This window comes from Battus philenor, unplaced genomic scaffold, assembly GCF_028537555.1.
Source record: "Battus philenor isolate CCGP_79_NKW_IND1 unplaced genomic scaffold, ilBatPhil1.0.hap1 SCAF_42, whole genome shotgun sequence".
NCBI lineage: Eukaryota > Metazoa > Arthropoda > Insecta > Lepidoptera > Papilionidae > Battus > Battus philenor.
In genome coordinates this window covers 87501-95000 of record NW_027181707.1, presented here as the reverse complement: position 1 = coordinate 95000, position 7500 = coordinate 87501, and the positions used below count along the sequence as shown (strand labels likewise).

The following is a 7500-nucleotide window of genomic DNA, read 5'->3' as shown; positions in this document are numbered from 1 at the left end:
ACCGACGGAGGCTCCAGGCGGGCTCGCGCCCAGACCCTTCTGCGCTCTCCGCCGCGCTCGTCCTACTCGTTACGGCCTAATAAAGCGTGCGCGCGAAACGCGCTCGCCGTATATGCCCGTAACGGTAGTGTATAGGCAAAACGCTTCAGCGCCATCCATTTTCAGGGCTGGTTGCTTCGGCAGGTGAGTCGTTGCACACTCCTTAGCGGATTCCGACTTCCATGGCCACCGTCCTGCTGTCATGAGCGACCAACGCCTTTCATGGTGTCCCATGAGCGTTTTTTGGGCGCCTTAACACTACGTTTGGTTCATCCCACAGCGCCAGTTCTGCTTACCAAAATTGGCCCACTTGGCACCGTCATCAGATCTCCGGCTTCATCGTTCGAGTAAGCCGGAGCTCTCACCCATTTAAAGTTTGAGAATAGGTTGAGGTCGTTTCGGCCCCAATGCCTCTAATCATTCGCTTTACCGGATGAGACTGTTCTTCATCGACGCCAGCTATCCTGAGGGAAACTTCGGACGGAACCAGCTACTAGATGGTTCGATTAGTCTTTCGCCCCTATACCCAGTTCCGACGATCGATTTGCACGTCAGAATCGCTACGGTCCTCCATCAGGGTTTCCCCTGACTTCGACCTGACCAGGCATAGTTCACCATCTTTCGGGTCCCAGCATCTCTGCTCAGAGCGCGCCTGCATTCACGGATTGGAAACGAGACGCCTCGGGAGTGCGAGAGTGCAGATCGCAAAGGACGTACACTCCATCCTCCCTGAGCGCGCGGCTAGCGCGCGCCTTCACTTTCGTTGCGCCTTTCAGTTTATACAAATACTCAATGACTCGCACACATGCTAGACTCCTTGGTCCGTGTTTCAAGACGGGTCCTGCGAGTGCCCGAAACTGAATCATCGCAGACAGAGACGCGCACGGTCCGAGACAGCACGGCTGCGACGACAGACGCGCCGCAACGAGGTCCGCGCTCGGGCAGGACCTCGTGTACGACGTTATCTTGCGTCGGGCCGGACGCGCCTTTAGAGAGCGCGTGCGCGATTCTTATCATTATACCGTCCGGCGGCCGATCGGCTACCGCGAAACGGTCCAACGTCCTGACTCCGCTCGCGCGAAGTGAACGCTGGGCTGCCCGTCGGCGGCGCTTAGATCGACACCCGAACGGGTCGCGATGCATTACTGAGAGAGAAGTGCACGCCCTCCGCGGACGTCGACGCGCACCGGCCCGTGCGACGCGATACAGCGCCCGATTAAAGGCGGACCGGACGTCGCATCAGAGCGCGGGCGCGTACGCCGCGGAATGACGATGAATCTCTCCGTTCGTTCATTCGAGTTTCGCAGGTTTACCCCTGAACGGTTTCACGTACTCTTGAACTCTCTCTTCAAAGTTCTTTTCAACTTTCCCTCACGGTACTTGTTCGCTATCGGTCTCGCGGTTATATTTAGCCTTAGATGGAGTTTACCACCCACTTAGGGCTGCACTCTCAAGCAACCCGACTCTTAGGAGAGTCCCTCTCGCCGCCGCCCTCCGTCGCTACGGGCCTGGCACCCTCTGCGGGAAAACGGCCCCGTTCAAGACGAACTTGGACAGGAGTATCGACGACGAGAAAGCGGAACCTCCCGAACACCACATCTCCCGCGCTCGAGACGATCGCGGGATTCAGTGCTGGGCTCTTTCCTGTTCGCTCGCCGCTACTAGGGAAATCCTTGTTAGTTTCTTTTCCTCCGCTTACTAATATGCTTAAATTCGGCGGGTGATCCTCCCTGATCTGAGGCCAACGATAAAAATTCGAGGCAGACGCGATATCCGTACGCGACGTCCCTTATTATATTTTTGACGACGACGAACCGACGGACCGCGCGCGCAAGCAAGCAAGCGCGCACGGCGGCCGGTCGTCGTCGCGGGACGCCCTTCGGACGTCGAGTCCGCCTACCGTACACCACCCCCACCGTCGCGATCATCGCGCGTCGCAGAGCGAGTGCGCGTGCGCGAGGCGCGCGCGTCGCGAGTCCTTAGAGGTCTCTAGACGCGCGCACGCACAACGCAACGCTGCACACACAACACGCGTTGCGCGATGAACGACGACGATGACGATGATGATGATTATGATGATACGAGCGTAAACGAAAATCTCGACACGCATACGCGAGCGCGAGTACTTTTCGTTAGCGATCGATCGTCCGGCCCTTTCGGTATCGGTCCGTATCGATACGATAATATAACGTTCGCACTGGAACGACGACGCGTATCACCGACATAATACGGATGCGTAGCGACGACGAGCGGTGAACTCTCTCGCATCGGGCTAGGCGCGCGCGCACATGAACATCACGTAATGTTTACTTACATATGTTTGTGTGTGCGTTACGCTTGCCGCGCAAGAAAACATTCACCGCCTGCCGGTCGCATCCGTCGGAGACGCGTCGTCTGTGCTTCCGATATATTTTATTATATCGTATACACGAACCGATGAGCTCGGACGAAGACCGCACTACGAAGACTCGCGTCTTAGCGATGCGTGTAATCTTTTCACACTCGTTTCATATTCAATACAATTCGATATATTTAAACGGACCGTAAACGCGCTCCGCGCGTACGCGGACGTGAGGGGTGCAGCACCCCGCCGTCCGTCGTCCGTCGCGAAGAACGTTCAACGGAAACCGTCAATTGTTCGAAAGAGCGCGCGCCCGCTCGCCCGCGCGCGGTAGTGCGGCAGCGGCAGCGCGACGACAGCGACGGCGGATAGTGAGAGAGAGAGAGTGAGAGCCGCGGCGGCGCGGACGAGAGACTCTTATTAGAGATCGTCCCATCGCACCGTCCGCGAGCTCGTTCATCACCCCCCACCAACCCGCCGCCGCCGCGTCGCGCGTCACCGCCGCGCGCATCGACCGGCGCGAGCGCACGTAGCGCGCGTTCTACACCGAACAGTGTGGTTTTTATATTTTAACAGCCGGCCCTCAGACAGGAGTGGTCCTGGATATTTCTCCACGGACCGCAATGTGCGTTCGAAATGTCGATGTTCAAATGTGTCCTGCAGTTCACACTATGACGCGCAGTTAACTGCGTTCTTCATCGACCCGCGAGCCAAGTGATCCACCGTCCAGGGTAATGGTTTTTTCTTAATGTTGTTATTACTTACGGTAGCGGCCTACGGCTCTCGCCGTCGGCCACTTGATTGTCCGTTTTTATGTATTAACGTCGAAAGTTGGTCGAATTCATGTGCGCCGAGGCGTTCATAAAGAAACGGCACCGAAAAAGCTTAACGCCCCGACGCGAATCCTTTAGAATGATGAACGACGACGACCCGCGCACCCCCCAACGAGCTGGCGTGACGCACGACATTGTCATCTTTCTAACCGCTTAAATTTCGTTTTGTATAGCGCCAACCGACAATAAAGGGCCTGAGCTAGGCAGTGGGGATTTTCACCGCTTCGAACGCTCCGTTTGGTATGCCCCGGTCGGCGCTCGTCTCTCGGCGTTTTTCCGCCACCCGGCCGCTTCGACGGCGGCGGAGGCAGCGGCGGCGGTAGCACTTTCGACGAATGCCACCACCGCCACCGGCCACCGCCACGGCGCCGTCGCCGCTGCGCCGTTAGGCGTAATAGACGCTAGAGACAATTATTTCACATTTTATTTTTTATACATATATACAAACACGCACACACACACGCACGCACACGCGCGCGCGCTCGTCCGCATTAGATACGAACAGCAGCGCGCGCGTACGTACATATATATGTATATATGTCGTATATATATATATCATTATGGATGTATTACATATATATATGTGTAAACACGGTATGTACGAAGTCGTCGTCGTCGTCGTCGTCGTCGTCGCAACAGCAACAACAGCAACAGCGGCGCAACAACGTTCGTGAACATATCACGCGTCTCGCACACATACACACACGTTAATGATCCTTCCGCAGGTTCCCCTACGGAAACCTTGTTACGACTTTTACTTCCTCTAAATGATCAAGTTTGGTCAACTTCCCAGCAACGCCGACGGCCGTGAAGCCACCGCGTGTCGGTCCGAAGACCTCACTAAATCATTCAATCGGTAGTAGCGACGGGCGGTGTGTACAAAGGGCAGGGACGTAATCAACGCGAGCTTATGACTCGCGCTTACTAGGAATTCCTCGTTTATGGGGGATAATTGCAAACCCCAATCCCCAGCACGAAGGAGTTTCAACGGGTTGCCCGGGCCTCTAGGCCAGGGAGAACATGCTGATTCCTTCAGTGTAGCGCGCGTGCGGCCCAGGACATCTAAGGGCATCACAGACCTGTTATTGCTCAATCTCGTGCGGCTCGAAGCCGCCGGTCCCTCTAAGAAGAATTTTAATACGTCGCCAGTGAGTTGCGCCACCGGAGCGGCGCACACCTAAATGACGACGCCTATTTAGCAGGCTAGAGTCTCGTTCGTTACCGGAATTAACCAGACAAATCGCTCCACCAACTAAGAACGGCCATGCACCACCACCCACCGAATCAAGAAAGAGCTGTTAATCTGTCAATCCTTCCGGTGTCCGGGCCTGGTGAGATTTCCCGTGTTGAGTCAAATTAAGCCGCAGGCTCCACTCCTGGTGGTGCCCTTCCGTCAATTCCTTTAAGTTTCAGCTTTGCAACCATACTCCCCCCGGAGTCCAAAATCTTTGGTTTCCCGGAAGCTGCCCGCCGAGCCATCGTAGTAACGTCGGCGGATCGCTAGATGACATATTTACGGTTAGAACTAGGGCGGTATCTAATCGCCTTCGAACCTCTAACTTTCGTTCTTGATTGATGAAAACACCTTTGGCAAATGCTTTCGCTGATGTTCGTCTTGCGACGATCCAAGAATTTCACCTCTAACGTCGCAATACGAATGCCCCCAGTTATCCCTATTAATCATTACCTCGGAGTTCTGAAAACCAACAAAATAGAACCGAGATCATATTCTATTATTCCATGCACGAAATATTCAAGCAGCATTTTGAGCCCGCTTTGAGCACTCTAATTTGTTCAAAGTAAAATTGTCGGCCCATCTCGACACTCACCGAAGAGCACCGCGATAGGATTTTGATATTGAACCGCCGTTTTACCGACGGCTCACCGACGATATGCTCCGCAGACGTGTCAGTATCACCGCGGATGCGGTGCACCGACAGCGCGGCGCACAAATGCAACTACGAGCTTTTTAACCGCAACAATTTTAGTATACGCTATTGGAGCTGGAGTTACCGCGGCTGCTGGCACCAGACTTGCCCTCCAATTGTTCCTCGTTAAAATATTTAAAGTGTACTCATTCCGATTACGAGGCCTCGTAAGAGTCCCGTATCGTTATTTTTCGTCACTACCTCCCCGTGCCGGGAGTGGGTAATTTGCGCGCCTGCTGCCTTCCTTGGATGTGGTAGCCGTTTCTCAGGCTCCCTCTCCGGAATCGAACCCTGATTCCCCGTTACCCGTGACAACCATGGTAGTCGCAGAAACTACCATCGAAAGTTGATAAGGCAGACATTTGAAAGATGCGTCGCCGGTGCTGGACCATGCGATCGGCAAAAGTTATCCAGATTCATCAAAATTAACGACTTCGGACGCGAGGCCCTCCGTCGATTGGTTTTGATCTAATAAAAGCACTCATCCCATCACTGGTCAGAGTTCTGATTGCATGTATTAGCTCTAGAATTACCACAGTTATCCAAGTAACCGAGGTAAGATCTAAGGAACCAAAACTGATATATTGAGCCATTCGCGGTATCGCCTTAATACGGCTTGCACTGAGACATGCATGGCTTAATCTTTGAGACAAGCATATAACTACTGGCAGGATCAACCAGGGAGCTAGCTAGAGCTAACACACACCAACACCGCACATACGAGAGATATGAGGGTGATGATGATATGATAGACGTGTGACAAGCGACGCGTCGGACGTTCGAAACGCCGTGACGCGCCGGTGCCTAGGTAGCTTTTTGCGTGCGTGCGTGCGTGCGTATTTATTACAATACACACACAACACCACACCGCAACAACAAAATGAATTCGTTTTTCTATCTGTTCACGGAGGAAAATGTATATCTCAACACTCGCCTCGCGTTCGTCCAGATTTACTTTGGACGCGGCATCGCGTCCGATTCATCGGAACGTTCTTTGACGAGACACATACAAATCTTCACTTTTATAAAATATCGTTTCGCAAAACGAACAATGACCGATTTCCAGCCCGGTTTTAGAGAGATCCGAAATCCTTGATTTATATATCATGATCGACCGTCGCGCGACTAGCGCGCGACGAGCTCGTTGATGCGATGCGTTAAGGGCCGCCCCGAAGTCGACTCGGGAGCCCAACGCCGTTCGCGTTAATTAAACGAGACGTTCTCTTACGCCTTCCGCTCTTACATAACGGAGACGTCGTCCGACACAGTTTACGGTGTGTTGTTGTGGGGAGATGATCCCCTTTTTCTTCCCTCCTCCGCCGCCGCTGTGTCGTTCGTGCGTTTGTCGGTTATAGAAGTTTCAGTTTCGGGCGTTCTCGTTGGTGGCGCGCGTTGTTTGTGTATCGGTGTTATTAGTTTTGTTCGATTCGCGCGCGTTTTCTAAGAATAATTTTTAAATTTTTTTTTTTTTATAAAAAAAAAAAAAAAAAAACTAAATCTAAAAAAAACGCAATCTCCGCAAACAAACTAACACCACCACACCACACACACCCCACCAACCAAAAAAACACACTCCACACTCCACAACCACCAACAAACAAAACAAAACAGAAGAGCATCGGAGAGAACTCTATTCGGCCGACCGGCGCGTCTCGCGCCAGTCCCATGTATATGCGGGAACGACTGTATGCGTCTCCGCGTAGCGCGATAGAGCGTTCGCGTATCGATTGCATACCACCGATCTACATATCTATATCTGACCCTGATCTCGATGTCATCGTCGTCGTCATCATCATCATCATCATCATCATCATCATCATCATCATCATCATCATCGTTCGACCCGATCGCGGATTGCGCGTAGCCAGCCGCCGATGCGTTCGCGTATCGATTTCTGAAAACGACAGAGTCCGGTCCCGTTCGCGTATCGATGCATAAATTTCGTGCTGATGACGATCGCACTCTTTCATACGCGATGTCGACTGAGACAAAGAAAGGTGTCGTCGTCGTCGTCGTCGTCGTCGTCGTCGTCGTCGTCGTCGAGACGGTAGCGGTCCGTAATAAAGATCGTGCGGCCCGGCCTCGGGGTGCGGATAGTCACTCGGGCGTTCGCGTATCGATTTCGGAAAACGACAGAGTCCGGTCCCGTTCGTGTATCGATTTTCTAACGTGATATCGTCCTGATTCCGTGTGTTAAAATTACGATTAATGTCGATGCTAAAACTTTACTATCTTCAATATCGTCATCGTCATCATCGTCATCATCGTCATCATCGTCATCATCGTCATCATCATCATCACGTTGGGCACAAGCAGTGGAACGTTTAAACGCATCGTCGTCGGTCCATTCGCGGTCAAA

At 53.0% G+C, this 7500-nt stretch overlaps 2 non-coding genes and 1 pseudogene across 2 annotated transcripts; all 3 read right to left on the bottom strand.

Annotated features, from left to right (window-relative positions):
* LOC137929096 (large subunit ribosomal RNA) overlaps nt 1-1783 on the bottom strand; it is a 4896-nt pseudogene extending 3113 nt beyond the window's left edge.
* Nucleotides 1784-2957: 1174 nt separating this feature from the next.
* LOC137929100 (5.8S ribosomal RNA) lies at nt 2958-3114 on the bottom strand. The gene has a single exon (XR_011108676.1). It is a non-coding gene; the product is annotated as a 5.8S ribosomal RNA (ribosomal RNA).
* An 807-nt stretch (nt 3115-3921) lies between these two features.
* Nucleotides 3922-5825, bottom strand: LOC137929121 (small subunit ribosomal RNA). The gene has a single exon (XR_011108696.1). It is a non-coding gene; the product is annotated as a small subunit ribosomal RNA (ribosomal RNA).
* Between the last annotated feature and the right edge of the window lie 1675 nt (nt 5826-7500).